Source organism: Pezoporus flaviventris, unplaced genomic scaffold (assembly GCF_033815535.1).
Source record: "Pezoporus flaviventris isolate CSIRO_AGI_PZ_B2104156 unplaced genomic scaffold, CSIRO_AGI_Pfla_v1 ptg000036l, whole genome shotgun sequence".
Lineage (NCBI taxonomy): Eukaryota > Metazoa > Chordata > Aves > Psittaciformes > Psittacidae > Pezoporus > Pezoporus flaviventris.
In genome coordinates, this window is record NW_026892584.1 from 32,853,701 (window position 1) to 32,870,148 (window position 16,448).

General features: G+C 48.1%; 2 protein-coding genes across 2 annotated transcripts in view; one reads left to right on the forward strand and one right to left on the reverse strand.

Annotated features, from left to right (window-relative positions):
• FOXN3 (forkhead box N3) overlaps positions 1 to 8,595 on the reverse strand; it is a 217,177-nt gene extending 208,582 nt beyond the window's left edge. The window contains exon 1 of the mRNA XM_061463819.1: positions 8,513 to 8,595. The gene's annotated coding sequence lies outside the window, so the exon portion shown is untranslated. The remainder of the gene's footprint in view (positions 1 to 8,512) is intronic.
• The window catches only part of CALM1 (calmodulin 1), a 390,385-nt gene that overhangs the window by 7,261 nt on the left and 366,676 nt on the right, over positions 1 to 16,448 (forward strand). The window lies entirely within an intron of this gene.

Genomic DNA, 16,448 nt, shown 5'->3' on the forward strand with positions numbered 1-16,448 from the left:
TCAATTTTTAGGTGGTTTCCTGCCCATTCATTCATATGCTAAAAGTGGTTTTGACAGTAAGAAATCTGCTGAATGTGAGCAGGCCAGTAGCAGCTGCTCAAGCAATGCCAGTAATATTGTGCATACCCTCCAAATTTCCCCAGTGCTCATATGCTATTAGCAGGTGACACGAACTTAAATAAAGCACGTGAAATACATAAGCAGGATGAATAATTATACTGGTGTAGAGACTTCTATACTGGAGTAATTTTTACTCCAAATATATAGGGTTTTGAGGCCAGAAAGAAAATCTTTATTCTATACTATGCCTATGACAGAGCTGGGCGCTTGGGATGCTGTGGTACCAGCTCTTACCCCACACAATTAGCAGTAGCTGACAGGAGTAAGCAAGACTGGACACAAACTCAGAATTAAAATTACTATTAGAGAAAAAAATTCCTGCTCCAGGTTTCACAGCAATTCCCGCACTGCCACACCATGTCGCACCATGAACAGCATCCTCGTCTGAGCAGAAAGCACCTTGCACAAAGAAGCATCTCTTCAACACTTCCACACAACTCTGCAGCCAAGCCACTGGGAAGCCTGGTCCTACAGCCACAGTCTGCCATCAGCATGGGTAATTCCCAAGGGTGCACGGCCTTGTGGCCAGCTCACAAGGAACCAGAGCAAGGCCACTGACCCTCAACGTCCCAGCGGCTGTGCGGGACCAGAAGTGGGCACAAGCCCCTTGGCTCTGAGCCACTGCCACTGGGTAGCCACTGCTTTTCCAGAGGTAACCCACCTGAGTGACCTGTGGTGAAAGGCTTCGCATCCCGCTACTGTGCCTCTGCTCCGCTTGTCAAAGTACACCAATTGCGGTAGACATTATTCATGGCTCATGCCTCTAAAGAAGTCAATGTCATTCCCTTTCTTTTATCAATCCTAAATAATATTTGTGAAGTTTTTTCTATTCCTCCTTCCAGACCGAAGGATTTTTGTCCCACCTCGGCTTTGTGAGACGCTTTCTGGCCCTCCTCACCCAGTGATTGCTCTGTACCTCCACATCCTCTCCCCCAGCTCCTACTACGGCCTTGGCTCAGGTCATGTTTTTTAACCCCACCTCCCCACCCTGTGTGTGGTCTTACTCGCTCACACACCAATTGCTACTGTGCTGATAAGAAATGTACTTGCCATCACTGACTCCCCTCTCCAGCCAAGCCCGTCTCTCAGCCTGCCTTGCAGACATCTCTTGGTTGGGCACCTTGTCATCAAATCAAACCCAATATAGCTGCAATGGACCTTTTGATCTTTCTTCACTTCTCAGCCTATTATTCCTGAACAAACTTCCATCCTCCCTGTTGCTCAGGCCTGTAACCTCTTCCAGCTCACCCATCCTTCACACCTTCACTCTCCTTGTAATACCACCAGACAGACCATCAGCTGATGTAAGTCAGTGTAATTTCACTAACTCAAATGGCATTATACCAATTTGCAAGAGATGAGTTTCTGTCCTGGTGCTTCCAAAAGCGAATATACTCTGCCTGACAAGTAGAAACCTTCAGCCAGGTCTCTCAACATCTCCTGTATTTATTACTGATCTCCTGTCCTCTGGTCTCTCAACAGCCACAATCTTTTCAACACACGGCACCACCTGAAATCCTGACCTGGCCCTTAGTTCTCACGGCTCACAACTGACAAGCTTCCCTTCAACTCTCAAGCCTCCTGCACCCACCCACTGTCTGCCCCCCAGCCATGCTTGGCTTGTTATCCCTTCTGAACACGCCTGCAGTAATCTGGTATGCTAACAGATTTAACTGGCAGTAGCAAACCATGCACCAATTCAGAGGTCTATTTAATGCTAGAAAAGGGGGAGAGTCACCACAGAGGTTCAACGCCAATGTCACATTAGGACACAGTTAAAAAGCACTTCATTAACACAACATACACTAGCACTGTGCTATCCCAGGTAAGTTTCATAACCATTTTAATGCCAGTACAAATCTCCACTTTAAATCAAACATGCCACGGTGTAAAATGATGCAAACAATACCAGAGGAACACCCTGCGTCTTCACGCTCTCTAGACTGACATCATTAGGTTTTGTAATGGCTGAAGGCTTGGTGCTTAGTGGCTCCAACCTAACCAACACTCCTATCTTTGTGTAAATGTTTCCGTTTTGTGCAAAACGAAAAAAAGAAAGGGAAAAAAAACACCCAAAAAAAAAAAAAAAAACAAAAAAAGAAAACCACCCCCAAAAAACCTTCCATGTTTTGTTCAGTTTACTATTTGCTGGAAAAAGAGGAAAGCTCTTTCCAAAGAGCAGAATAACACCCGAGTTTAGGGTTTTCCACACCTGAAGGGATTTGAGAGTATGGGGGCAAGATCAGGCCCTTAATGAGAATACTGAGGAGTTTGCCATATGCACAATGCCAGAATGATAAAATGTTAATGAAGTGAAAGTATATTAGTGAATTATTAAAATTTCGCTCCTCTCTGCAAAGCACAGAGTGAGAAAAACTCAGTGAAGATAGAGATAAAAATAGGATCAAAACATTTGGATCCTTTCTCCACCTCCAACAAAAAAAAAAGCTTTGCAAAATCTAGTGTTAAAATAACATATTAATTGGGTAGCTTCTGCAAATGATCTGCTGTAAAACCCAGATCAAAACAAGTTGGAGTTGGGGTAAAATGAGATTTAATCCAGATAAATCTGATGGGTCAGACTTTCAGCTTCCACTCATTTCCAATAACCTCTCGTAACCCCTGTAATGCCTCTGCTTCCCTCCAAAGCAAGCCAGGCCAGCAATTAAATTGGCAATGAGGAGATCTTACTGAGAGGAGTAACACGGAGCACGGCTATGTAAGGATGGGTAGGGCTGGGAGTTCACATCTGCTCACTGTGCCAGAAGCCGACTTTATCCAGGGAAAAGGTTGGCCTCTCCATAAAGCCCACGAGCAAAAACAAAAGGATCTCTGTAGCAGGGAGCCACAGAGCTGCCCGGGGGTTGGAGCAGGGAGCCCAGATAGCCTGACACAGGAGGCAGGGTCACAGGAGATGCAAGATGCTGCTCGGTTCAACGGGGCAGGCACAAGTCCTGCATAGAACTACACTAAAAAGAGCAACAGCTTTGCCATACACTATTAAGAAGCAATTTCCAACAAAGCTGCCATTCTGTGAAATGCTTTCCAGAATCTAGCTTGGATTGCCTTGTACATAAAGCCCCGTCTGTTAGGAAGTCTGGTGCATTTTCCTTGCAACAAAAATAAGTATGCCCAGACATTGTGAGTGGACTTTATCAGCAAATAGGTGGCAGGTAAGCGGTATGCAATTGGGATCCCATAAGGGAACTTCACATTGGCCTGAGCAGAGTTCACATATAGGGTCCCACCACACCCCAGCACATGGGAGGTGGGCAAAGGAAGAAGCCAGTGTGTGCCAAAACCATCCCACTCCTTAAATAATACCTATCTTTGTTTGGCTTTTACCTATTTTCAGAAAAACACCCAGTGTTGGCAACATCACTGTATCAGTTAGCACTGAGGTAAATTCCTGCTAATGCTGGGAAAAACAACGTCGAACAGCTAGGCAGATTGTTCTGTTCAATGGCCCCTACCAACCCTGACCACAGGTCACAGCCTTGCCGTTTGTCTGTCCTGCAGTCAGTGCCTACACAGAGAAAGACCATCTCCAGAAAAGAGACTCTTAGACTACAGGCAGAGAAATTAAAGGAAAGAGTGACAAAATACTGTCCAGCATCATAGTCATTAGTTTCACCTCCAGCAGGCTCAGCCTATCCCACTTTTGCAGACATTACGGAGTAGCTGAGCTTTAGGGAGAGTTTTGGAAAAGCATAACATGTCGCTTCTGCTCATCCCCAAGACAGACGGGCAAAAACTGACCCCCCGCACACAAGCAGCACCAGCACCTGGGCTGGGCCAGGGTGGTTGTACATCACCTGAACCACCTGGAAGTCGTGTGTCCAGACCTCACAAGCTTTAGCCATTTACCAGACCCTCTCCCCAGCCACCTCTGGAATGGGGCTATCCCCATTCTGTGTCTACCCTTAAGGATGACAACTGGGTGCAGGGAGCTCTGCTCCCTCATGGGCTATGCAGGCAGCCAAGGTGCAAACTTCAGGCTAGGCACCCAGCTTTGGACTAGATCATTTAAATATCCTGTGATTGGTAAAGGCACCTGAAGTGCTACAGTGCAGTTAAGGAGGGTCTGAGTCACCCTGATGCTTAGCAGCTCAACTTCAGGCACCTTAAATGGAGTAGGATTTCCAAAGCCTAGGATTCACTTAGGAAAAATCGCCTTGCCTTCCAGAGCTTCAGGCTGGCTTCCCAGAACCGGCTGATGGCTTCCGAAAAAAAACATGGCTCTAAGTTTTACATTTAAAAGAAATGCTGTTTTGCTAAGATCCCTTTTTTCCTTTCTATTTTTCATTATTTTGCTAAAGTTTTCCTTTGCCTTGGCCGTGTGAGCAGGTAACAAGCCAAATGAGGTTTCATTAGAAATATGTCAAAACTGAGGCCAAAGTCGTGCTGCACTGTGTTATTTCTGAAGTCATGAACTGGCAAATTCCAGGATCACCCAGGACAGTCTTGTTTCAGCCCAGCTGAGGCTTCTGGACAGCCCTGGCAGCCTCTTCTGCCAGGAACAGCTACTAACACCAAGACATCTCCTACACGAAAAACGACTGCTGGAAGCCATTCAGCATGCCAGGCAGCTTCTTACAAGTTTATGTAACTTTTCCACGTTTCCCCTTCAGAACCCCCTGCAAAAGTCCAGCTTAACATCATACTTAACCATACTTCATCTTAACACACATGCAACCACAATACTCCATTGTGAGCCGACACTCATGTTGATTTCCCTGAACACCCCTACTTACTTGAACCCAAAGAGCTAAACCCCAGCCCTCACCTTTAGTCTGAACCTTCATCCAAAGCCGTGTCCAATCTTACAAGCCTCCAACCTTGCATCCCAGCATGACAGGGACCAGTAAGTGACTGGTGTTTTCTGGAACGACTGCTTACATTCTCACCCCCGGCCCCACATCCCGTATCAATACATGCACACTGCACTGGCGCATCAGCACAAGTGCACCCAGGAAATGCAGGCACATTTCCAAAGTTTTAATCCCTTAGCAATTGCTAGTTAAGGGGCAATTAATGTGACTCTAAGCTCTGATCCTAATTTGCCTTGCAACTTCAGGCAGTCCATGTGAAATGCTATGTTGTGAACATACAACTTCTGTGGATATTAAAAATTTCATTTCTGTAAAGTGATTTATGATCCATGATGAAAGGCAGTTCAGAAGTGGAGGGACTGCCCCTATTAGTAAACTAACTGGAGCATTTTTTGATCTTTCATTCTAAGAGGAGGGGGAAGGGAAAAAAAAAAGCCTATGAGTACTATTAATGAGGCTCAAAAGGTATAAATTGTAAATTGGACACTTTTGAAAACGTGGCCCCGAGAGGCTGGTGGGGTGTTTTTTTAATAACAGCAATAAACGGCAGGGCAACAGGAGCATTTGACTTCATGTAAGTCCCTCTGGAATGGCTGATACCATCAAACTTTTCAAAACTAAAACCATAAACAAAGTAGCACAGACATGGAGGATGATGAAAGGTAAATCTAGAAAGTACCTAATCCAGCTCACTTCCTTCACCGGGTAAAAACAAGTAACTGACACACTTCCTGCAAGCGAACCTTCCTGCGGATAAGGGTTCTCCCAACAACAGGAAATTCGCTTCTAGAAGCAAGCACACTTTCGCTACCAGTCCAAACTTTCTCCATTTGAGCTCCATGGCAATTACAAGCAGCATCTGGTTAATCAGATGTGAGCTGGACTAAACATGCAAATGCCCAACTCTCTGAACCTTTCCTGGACACAGGGAGGGGGTCCCAGAGCCGGCACCCTGATGCCATTCCAGCCTAGCCAACCGGGACTCCTGGAGCAGAAGCAGGCACTGCTCCTTCCAGTTTTACCCACAACCAGACTTTAAAGCCAGGCCTTGGGTCTGTCAGATAGCAAGACCCAAGGGTGTGGGTAGAGACGGGGCTGAGCACGTTCACCTCAGTGCCGTGCAAGATTTACCTCCTGATGTGCAAGACCTGCTGACCAGTTGCTGGTTTTGCTGAAAAATAACAATGCAAGGAGTGAAATATGCCAACAAAGAGGCAACAGAGGTCAAACTGGTCATTCCAGGTTTCAAAGTGATGATTTATATAGTGGGTGAAGCACTCAAGTGCGTTTTTCTTGTTTTGGTCACTGCAAAACGAAGATTAAAGGTAGCAACAAAATGAAATGTTTCAGAGACATGCTCAAAGACATCTCTCCATCACAAACACCTGAACCAATGGCTGCTGCTCAAGAAAATAAGCAAAAAGATTAAAACCTTTCTTGTGAGTTTGCTGTGAAATACCTCTCTCCTGCTCCAAAATCAAAATAGGTCTCTCCTTTCACACACAATAAACTTTCAATAGTCTGGCAAAGTAAAACTTCCATTTACCACAGTAATGGTCTGGTTTTCTCATGCTGCATCCATCAGTAATGAAGTATATTTTATGCTCACATCTCTACTTTTGTACTAAAATTGCATGCTATAACCAAACAGTGATGTCTTTATTAAAAACAATTGCACAGGGTTTCCCACAGCCATTTGCCCCCTTTAGGGGTTAGGGTTTTTTTCCGCAGGTGAGGCAGAGAAACAGCCTTAATATCCAAGTCCAAATCATTACATTTTAATATAACTTTGTAATGTGAAGCAACACAGGGAGATCAAATCAAACCCGGCTTTCTCTCCCGGGTCCATGTAAAGAAATGTGTCCGGTTATTTGATCAAAAGCTAAGTCACCCCTCACTACTTTGGTTTATAACCCACACGGCCCCCGGGCTTTGAGCCTTTGCTGGTCCCCAGCCACAGCTCTTCCCGCTGCAGGCCTGGCTGGGGCAGGACACCCACCATCGAGGAGGGCAGCCAGTGGGCACGGGGCAGGCCGGCTGCACCCTCCCACCTCCTCCCGGGGTGGAAAGCGGGGGACATCGTCCAGAGAGGAAAGAGGGGAGGCAGCAGCACGGGGTGTATTGTGAAATGACCTTGATTTGACAGGCATGTTCTCGTGTTTCAACAGATGCTGCGGGAAGGCGGCAGCAGCCAGGCGCTCTGCAGGCATTTCTGATGAGATGCACACTTCTTTCTTTTGCCCTTTTTTATTTTTTTAAATTAAGGGGGGGGGGGGGGGGGAGAGGGTTAGTCTTCCCAGTTTCCATGACAACAGTGTCTCCACTTGTCTGTTATTAGACACCATCCGCTTCCTGTGTCTAAATTTTTAAACCAATCAGAAAAGTGTTTATAGATTTTACAGCTCCTGGGACAGTCGCTCTCCTCCACGAGCGCTACTTTAATGACACGTAACGCTTCGGCGGCCAGCGCTGCAAGGCCCTGCGTTTTCGGCTACCAAGTGATCGCACGTTACACTGCTGGCTGCCTGGTACGGGGGCTACGCTGGGGAAAGCAGGGGGTGCCGCCCGCTCTACTGTGCCCCAGCAGCCGTTACCACGCTGGGCTCCTTTAAACCACACAAACTCATTTTCATCGCTGGCTCGGTTTTGTTTCTGATTCACCCCCCGAAACAGCGCAAGCCCTCGAGCCGCCGTTACCCCGCCGGAGTAACGGTCTGCCCTGACGCAAACGGCTCCGCCGTACCACATAGCCTGCTGCAGTTAAAGTTTCGGTAAACTGGGCTGCGAGCGCAGCCGTGCCGTGCCCGCGCGAGCAGATTCCCACAGACACATCTCTGCGGTGTCAGTAGTGACCGCCCGCAGCGCAGCCAGCAGGGTAACGTGCAACCCCCTCTCCGGGCTGCAGGGACACATGCCCGTACGGCCAAGGAATTAATTCACGGCAAGTCCGGGTAAGTTGAGAGTCAGCGCTGAAGAGCAGCGGCAGAGGGAAGCCGATCTGCGAACAGGCGAACACCTCTCCCGCCGGCTCTGACAGAGCGGCCCCGCCGGCGGAGGATGCCCTTCAGGCGTGTGTGCACGGACACGGCCGGAGCCCGTGAAGTACCAAGCGGCTTTTCGCCGGGCACGGATGCAGCAGCCGGCGGCACGCAGGAACAAAAGGGACACGGCGGGTGGCTGCCCGCCGCCTGCCCCGCCAGCGCCCGCCGGGACCTGGCCAGACTCGGCCGGCCGATTGCCTCCTCCCTTCCGTCCGTCCGCCCGCTACAGCCGCGCGTCCCCGCGGAGCCGGCACCGCCGGGCACAGTCCACTGCCCGCCGCCGCGCTGCCGCCTCCGCGCCGCCCTCCGCGTCCCCGGCTCGCCGGAGCTCGGCGGCGGGCAGTGGCCGTGCAGCCGGGGCAGCCCCCCCGCAGCCGCCTGCCGCTGCCCGCCCCGTAGCCCCCGAAGTTTGCCCGCGGCTCCGCTCCCCGGGGGAGGGCCGGGGCGCGGCGGCCGCCCGCGCACACGCACACGTACGCACGCGCTCCCGGTGACACGGCGAAACGCGGCGGCCGTTACCTCGTGGCGCGGCGCTGGTTCCCGCCGCCGCCGCCGCCGCCGCCGCGGGGGTGGGCGCTGACCCCGGCCGGCCCCGCTCCGCGCCCCGCGGCGGGAGGCAGCCGCAGCCCGCGCGCCGCCTGCACCCCCTCCCACCCCCGCCGGAGGCGCCGCGCCCCGCCGGGCCCTAGCGCCGCCCGCCCCGCCTCGCCCCGCCCCGCCCTGCCGTTCCGCCTCCCGGAGCCGGCGGCAGCGGCGGCGGGTTCCCTGGCCGGGCGTCCCCGAGGGACACAGCGGGGTGGGGGCAGCGCGGGAGCGAGAAGCCGGGGGAGCTGGGCTCGGGGGCGCTGCTCCTGCGGGTTCGCGGGAACGCCGCTGCGCCGGGACTGGGGGCAGCGGCGCGCGGCCGGTCCCACGCCTCCTTCTCTGTTCCTCTCAGGGGAAGCCCCGCTCGTGGCCTCGCTCCCGTCGTGCCGCCAAGCCCGGGGGGCACGAGCCTTGCCTGGCCACCACGTTGTCACTGTGAGCGACCTCCGTGCCGCCGGAGCGGGGCTTTCACGTGTTGAAAACCGAGACGTGCGGCGCTAAAACTTGTTTTTGTTACGGTCCTACCGGCTGGGAGCTCCAGCCCAGGCCTGGCACCTCCCTACGCTCTGCTCTTTACAGATGGAAACTGAGAAAACGTGCCCGTGCCAGGAGAGCTTGGTATGAACGTGCACGCTGCTCCTCACTTCTACTGCCCCTTTGCAGCCCTCATGCCAGCCTCCTCTTGCTGCCTTTGCCCCCATGGAAGCAGGCAAGAGGGAGCTTTGGCCGAGCTGGGGCCCGTGTGCAAAGGCTGGCAGGTCTTGGAGGGACCTGGCACCATCAGCACCGCCACATGTACGGGGAACTGACAAATCTGTAAAAGGCATTTACTTATTCATTGTAAACTTACTTTCTCCAACCACCCCCACAGAGTGACAAGGTACATGTGATTGCTGTAGTGATTATAGGGAAAACGTAGCTTCATCCATTTATTTTGCCATAATGGGGCAATGGCTGGTTTGGGATGGGATGGGATTTTTTTTCCACCGGGTGATACATTCTTTTCCTGACACTAAGTGTGGACAGAGGGCAGAACGACAGCTGCATCCTGCCACCTCCTCTTCCTGGCTACCCAAACTCCACCACTCCTACCAGAGCTCCCAACCCCAGACCCAACACACTTTGGTACAGGAGGGACACAAAGAAACCCGTACTCTGCACCAGCATATTGCAGCCTTCGAAGGTCAACAATATACAAAAGTAGTATTTTGTTGATAAATTTGAAACAAAGCAATAAATAGGAATGATACTGGAAGAAGGGGATGGAAACGCTGTTCTTCTGCCCTTTTTTGTTGCTGTCGCAGGATAGATTTTAAAAAGCCAGCAGAGGTTGAAGTAGCAGCACAGTTCTTTCATTCGTAAAAATTGCTGGCATGAAGCTGCTCCCTGCTCCCATGGTGGTCCTAGCTATATCCCTGGGCACTGCTTGTCTGTGCAGATGGCCATACCCTCCTGTTGATTCCCTGGTGCTGACATCTTCAATGGATGGACGGGCTCAGTTTATTCCAAAGCAAACATAAAACCCTGGGGTTTCCTGAGCAAAGTTACAGTTTTCACTTTAGAAGTAGTTTTGGTGACATAGAGACAGAGGCGTTCCCATCCCACAGGATTCCTGCTGTAAGACGCAGGTCCCTCGTTCTGTTTGGTTGGAAGTTTTCTGCTGACTGCTCTGCAATATGCCTAAGGCCACAGCAGGAGAGAGCAGCCCTGCTCGTTCAGCGCCTAACAGCCCTTACAACAAAGCCTTCATGGCAAAGGGCTGACACAAAATCAGAAGGCATGGAATAAACCCAACCTCTGGATCGTTTTCCAGGCCTGTTTCCTGGTTCAGATTGGTAGCCATTGGCACGGTGGCTACCGGAGATGCTCTCAAAGTAGAAACACCTGATTTGGTTTTAATGAAAGCACCCCAAGAGCAGCTGAGCATTTGGACTCAGCTATGGATGCAGCTAGAGCTGGGTACCCCAGGTACCATGTTAGTAACAAGATACCTAATAATTGCTTTTATGTATAACTGTTTGCAATATTACCACATGAGGAAATCCCACAGATGGCAACAGGAGTCTCCACAAAGGGCAAAATCCTGGCCCCACTGAAGGAATCCCCAGATCACATAGCCATCACAGATACCACAGGTGCCAATCACCCTTTGCAGGGCTGCTCCAGATCAATGGTGTAAGGAAGGTATTTTTCCCCTTGCTTATCCATTAACTCTAAGCCAGGTAATTTTCCTAATGAAATCAGTCGTAACGTTTCTCTGTCCTTTGATCAGGATGTCTGAATTACTCAGTGCCTGTATCTGTGTTAACCACAGCAATTTTAAACCCCAGCCTAAGTTCCTGCAAAATTTAGCCACAAGTATGTGCATTTTCCTTCTTCTGTTGTTTGCTCCCAGTGATGCAAGCTTCATTATTCTTTCGTTTCTTCCTCCTTCCTCCCACTCACGTATTTGAGGCTTTCTTATATGCTTTGTAGCTCTACTTGCCACCTCCTCCTCATTTAGATCCTTCCTAAAGAAAAGAGTGTTTCAGAAGACCCACATTTGCAAGGGAAAAATATTAATAGTGGAAACTTTCTCAGAGGTGCATTTTTCCTTCCTATGTCTCCAAGTGCATCTTGTCTCTCTGTATCAATCTTAAACTCTCCCATGTAGAGGGCCGCTTTGTTATCTGTATCTGCTGGAAGAAATTAATGTAGATGAAGTTCTTACCTCTCTCCAAACGGAGAATTTATGATTCATGCAGTAGAATGTTTTTCCATGTCCACATCAGTCCATTTTGTCCAAGTTTCCCTCAGGTTTTTCACTAAGCCTTGTTTCCTTGGAGAGTCTGTAAATCCGAGCTTCTCCAGCAGGCAGCTCCTGAGTTATTTCTGGCCTCGTGGCCTGAGTTTACAGCCCCAGAGCAACCACAGGGTACAGGTGACCCTTCTCCTACTTCAAGAAAAAGTGTCCCTGCCTCCTTCCTCTCTGCTGCTAGCTCAACATGGAGCTTGCTCCCGGGAGAGAGAGATCAGAAGCCCTTTGCCACAGGGATCCCTCTTGGGAACAGCTCCAGTCCTGCAGGGGAGGCAGCTCAAAAGGAACTTGTCTGCACCTACAAAGCAGCCATAAGTCCTGCTATAAAACCCACCCTCTTCAAGGACTTGCTGTAGCACCATGTGGTTACTTACCAAGGAGCAGAGTTAGGAGGTGTTGCAGGAGATGTGTGCAGTACTCCATAACTCCTGGTGTTATGTTGTCACCCATTCCCTTGTTTCACTTCCAAAATTGGTTACCTAGGCTGGGATGGCTGGGGAGCTCCCAGGCCAGGTATTGTGGTTAATGGTGGACCACATGAAAATGAACATAGCTGTGGAAGAAAACTGGTCACTCATCACTTCCAGAATGTCATTTACCTTTTTCGTTTCTTGAGCATGTTTGGTCTCTTCATTTGAACACAAAGATGAAAATGCCAGTGCTTTAAGCCGGAACACATGTTTTCAAGGGCAGGAAGATATCAGTGACTTTTTTTCCACTTAGCCATTTCCCATAGGTATCTGACAGTGCAAGAAACATAAGGCAAATAAAAATCCGCTCTTCCAGCTTTTCAGATAACACATAATATACCTAGAGCCTCAGTCTTTTGCATGCCTGACTTGAGTTTTTCATAGGACAAAAACTCACCTACGCAGTTCCAGGGGAAATTACTATTGCCTCTCAGATGTACAGGCCACATGGCCCAGACCCTTCACTGAAACACTTCTGTTTCCAGTGCTGTACACCCAACCACTCAACCATGTAAGTATGAGCCCCAGACAAAGTAGTGAAATACAGGGGGATTACTGTAATGACATTCCCTCTTGCATGCCTATGAATCAAGTCCCAGTTGCATTCCCCAAGGACAACCAGGCAGACCTGTTATGGTCACAGAGGGGTACTTAATTATGCACATATATGTGTTCTTGTACTATTTTAATAACAGCGTAAGAGTCACTTGAGCAATAGATTTGATTTTATGAACTAAAAGGATAAAACTCAGGTTCTCCAGCGGACAACAAAACTGGTTTTTTTCCACTCTCCCTTATTTTATTTTTTGTTAATATCACCCTTAAGCTTCATATTATCCTACAAGTATTTGGGCTCGTTAACTTTGTTTCCGCTTGTACTTTGTGTTAATGGACGGGGGTTTTGTAAAAAATACGAATCACTTGAATGCTATGGCTTACATATTTAATAAAGTCATTAGTAGAATTACGTGTGAGGACTTCTAAGAAAGATGATGGTGTTGTTATGGTTACTGCTGTATCTCTGGCTGTCAGTGCTCTTTCTGACTTACCCTCCACTCATGTCAGGCCTTGAGCTTTTACCTTTCCATGGGTGGGATAATCCGATTCCCACATACCTACAGCAAGCTCCAGCCTATGTACCCCATGCATTCTCCAAACTCACAGATGTACAGGAGAACAGAGACCATCAGCCTTCCTGTATGACTCAAGCAACATTTTTAAAACAGAAGAGCCATTTAACCACTGAAATAAAGCTTGTTGGTTAAAAAGTATTTCACATCCACTTTGTCTTGTAGTCTTGCTGACGTCTACTAAATTAAACATCTACAGATCTGAGCACTTTGACCCTTTTTGGAGTTTTGCTCTCAAAAAAATTCTGTGTAAATGGTCCTCTGTAAATTCTCTGGGGTCTTTCATGTCTTGCTTTCCAGGCGCCCACATTCCTCCCAGGGAAATCTCTCCAGCGAGCCAAGCAGGGGCCCAGCCAAAAAATCACAGTGAAGGGCACTTGCTTTGTTTCCCAAGCGTTTCCTCAAAAATGTATGCCTGGATCAATCTTCTCTCTCCTGGGTACATATCTTGACAATCCAGCTATTGAAGTAGCTCAATGTATGCACACAGTAAACATGTCAACACATCACATTCATAAATTATTACAGGCAATGCCAAACCTGCCACAAAGATTTTTTGACTTGAAGCTGTAGAAGAAGATCTTCAGTGGCAGAAATGCTGAAAGATTGAAAGCAAAAAATAAGAAGAAGAGTATCTGTTAGCCTCATGCAACTAGGATCCAAGACTGCATATGTCTTATGGCCAGGGGAAAAAAGACCAATGACTATTCAGAGGCAGATTTTAGAATAATGTAAAACTACTGGAAAACATTTATTATGGTACTGCCAGACTGGGTCTTACCTGTCTGTCCAAGGGGATTGCTGGAAAGCAAGGTAGTCTGCTGTTCTGTAAAACTAGTTTTCCTTTTCTATTCTTTGATCAATCATCCTGGAATCTACACAGTAGTTACAGGTGTTACTTTGGGCCCACCCACTTAGATTCAGTCAATCTTTCTGGCTATTCTAGGTCTAGCCTGAGGCAAAGGGATGCTCACCCTGCCTCCTCATGCACATCAGTATCTGTTCCCCAGGTCTTTGTCACCTCTACCTTGTTCTCCCACTCCTTCCAGTCCTCAGTCTGGCACCCTCCGTGCTGCCCTCCCACCATGCTGCCGAGCACAGGCAGATGCACTTTCCTTCATCTTACTTCGGGGGGGTCAAGGATTTTGCTTCCTGGTATAGCTCTGCTCTCCCTCTGAAGTGACAACTGCTGAGCCATCATCACACCCTGTGGGACAGCACCAGTTCCCTTCGATGAAAGGTAACGCAGCTCAGCCCAGACTGCTTTCTCAGGCAGTTCAAGCAAATCCACTTTATTTAGCATAGAAATGCATTAAAGATGTAGAGCATCCGAGTCCACTGTGGCTGAGGAGCAGTCAGAAAATGCTATAACGCTGCTGCAAGTGCCTCTGCAGCTGCTCTGACAGATCGCACAGAGTTCTCTGCCATCTCAGCGAATCCAGCCTCCCCATCCCCAGATCCGCCGCAGAGGCTTTGGGCTGCTGCAATGCCTCAGACCTGGGTAGAGCAGCACATGCATGAAGTCAGGAGTGAAAATCAGACCATTAATCTCTTAATCTCTGTTACTCTGGGATTTGACAAAACGTGTTTTGACATGGCAGCATCCCAAGACTCAGCCTGGCGAGGTGATGGCAATTCTGGCTCTGCCCTGGGCTGTGGAGGAGCAGCTTCAAGTCTGTTGTGCTAACCTGCTGTGTGCCACTGAAGCTAAGTGCCACTGCAAGCCTGTGTTTTGAAATTCTCACGTAACTTCATCTTGCTTTGTGTTTCCCAGTTATGTAGATATGGCTCCTTCCAGCAATGTTTTCAGCAAGGCTCCCAACAGATTGTACACTGGCCTTCGCTGGAGTGCTCATCAATCAGCCATTTTAATTATGGCAGGTATTTTTTTCCAGCATCTTAGTTATTTCACTGGCTTTCAAGTTCAGAGATGAATGGCATCTGATTCTTTGGGTCTCTTTTTTAACTCTGCTTCTGATATCGTCTTTTCTTTCATGTAAGTAAAGAGTAAATGAACAGGAGAGAGATTTTTTACTACCATCCTATCAGTTCAATATGCCAGCTAAACGTTTGATACTTTTCAGGCATTAAAAAGACCTCCTGATACATGTATCAGAATGAAGGAAGTGCAAGTAAACAACAATGTGCTAACAAACAGTACAATAGAGTGTAGGGCTTTTGGATTCATCTTTTTTGTCTTCTAGTTTGATTCAGGTTAAATCCTATCTCCCTGTAACAACACCTGTTCCACTCATGTCCCATGGGACAGGCTCCGTGGGCTCCCCCACAGCCCTGCTATGATAAAGACAGCTTTGGGGCTTTGTATCTTCACCCTGTTTGTTCTCAAGAGGGAAACCTCACAGGTATTAGCTCCCATACCTGATACAAGTAATAGAACTGGAGTGTTGTACAGTGAGAGCATAAGAGATTTTGGCTGTTCTGTTTTGACAAGGATAGAGAAACCTGGCCACAGATTTCCTTATAATCTCCCTCTTTCTCACTTGCTAAAGCCTGTGCTCTGTTCTATTAATCTCACCTGGGGTGATATTAGTAACATGGCTTTGCTGGATCACATTTAATTGCTTGCATATTTGGATTAATTTAACATGAGCTTTACTGAAGGAGTCTTTCCTTCTGCAGGCTGAGAGCTTTCTGTTCCTAATAAGCACAACCACTCTATTATTCTATGGTCACTTCCTTGTCCCTGAGAAAGCAAAACCTCCACATTTTATTGGGATGAATCAAAGACAGTGACCAAGTTATCCTGTAAACCAGCTTGATGTGCATCTTGTTAAAAGATGCAGTTAATCAGAAAACAAATTTTATTTTTTTCTGCCAGTTTTTTGCTTTTCTTGTTTAAATATTTATGCTGCAAGGGTAGCCCATCTGGTTTAGATTATAGGATGGAAATCACAAGACCTACCCACCATCCCCTGACTTGTAATTCTGGAAAAGACTGGAAGTAGTTTGGCAACATAATATGTTTCCCTGTCTCCTGTAGAAATAAATCTCCAGCTTCAGAGTAGATCGAAGCAGACAATGGGGTAATTTCAAGGCATAGACCCAAGGCACAAAAATGGGCAGCTGAATCCAGATTCAAATTTCTAGTAAGTTAGTGGTTGGAGTTTATGTTGAGGTTCGGGCTATTATAAGTATTATAAATTAAGGGATTAGCTGTGCAATCTGCACTCATAGACCAAATTAGGACACTGCACTCCATGAAGTTCAGCAACACCTGGATGTCTGCGTCTGGTCTCAGTCTCCAGGCATTTCGCCCTAGAATCAAGGTGTTCATAGTCTGGTTCTTTCAGCAGTCCACTGAATACAAATGCAAACGAATGCTGTGCCTACAGCTACTGTAGAATTGTGTGTTGCAGGTATTTGTGTGGTAATGGTCTCTGTGCCATTAACGCACTGCCTCTCAACATTTATGCAATCAGAAAAACATTATTGTCTCCATCTTACAGGTAAGC